This window comes from Nanorana parkeri, unplaced genomic scaffold (assembly GCF_000935625.1).
Source record: "Nanorana parkeri isolate BGI_ZX_2015 unplaced genomic scaffold, ASM93562v1 scaffold1585, whole genome shotgun sequence".
NCBI lineage: Eukaryota > Metazoa > Chordata > Amphibia > Anura > Dicroglossidae > Nanorana > Nanorana parkeri.
The window spans coordinates 60,168-60,941 of record NW_017307853.1 but is presented as its reverse complement, the minus strand read 5'-3'; the positions used below and the strand labels follow the sequence as shown (position 1 = coordinate 60,941).

At 42.1% G+C, this 774-nt stretch overlaps 1 protein-coding gene across 1 annotated transcript in view; it reads left to right on the top strand.

The window, feature by feature from the left end:
• The window catches only part of LOC108798918 (alpha-2-macroglobulin-like), a 72,722-nt gene that overhangs the window by 70,893 nt on the left and 1,055 nt on the right, over positions 1-774 (top strand). The gene's annotated exons all lie outside the window — the stretch shown is intronic.

Genomic DNA, 774 nt, shown 5'->3' with positions numbered 1-774 from the left:
AAAAAAAAAAAAATTCTAATGTCACTTTGCTGCTAACGAAATTTCGTCCAATAAACCAAATTTTCGACCGGACTACCGCTAACGAATTTTGTCAGAATCCCGAAACAAATTCAATTGCGGACCTGAATCCGAAAAACGAATGCTAAATCTGAATCAAACCGAAACGAAACAAATTTTTTTCTGGTGCACATGTCTATTTGGCAGTGAACTAGGTATTCAACATAACCAGAAATGTCAGATACCAGGGGTGGACAGATATGCAGGACGGCAAAGTTTTAGGAAGTAAGGAAAGTATTTATCTTCTTCTCTAACAGGGTGGTCTTTGTATGGTTTGCTGCACTTAGCGGGGTCGCTTAAAAGTAATTGTTGACGTGACTTTTACAGGCCTAGTCTTGTATGCTGTTGCATTTTCTATAGAGATGTCTAGATTATAGACTAGAAGCAGAGTGGATTAGCCACACTACAATGACTCTGTCTGCTTCAAGCAACCCGTTCCTTTACCAATGTTTACAGAATCTGCTGCCAAATAAGAGTTTTTCACACGTATATAATGAACAAAACTTCTGCTCCAGTCTGTCTCCAGAGACCCAGATTCCCAATAATACTATTATTACTGCATGCCTCCGTCTTGTCTCTCATACAGCACAGCTAAGCTGTCAATCAGAGCACACGTGTCAATGTCACCTTTGTCCTTCCCAGTGGTGGACCTAAGAAACAAAGGTCCCTGGTGCAAGATTTTATCTTGGGCCCCCCCCCCCTCCCAGAGGGGGGGGG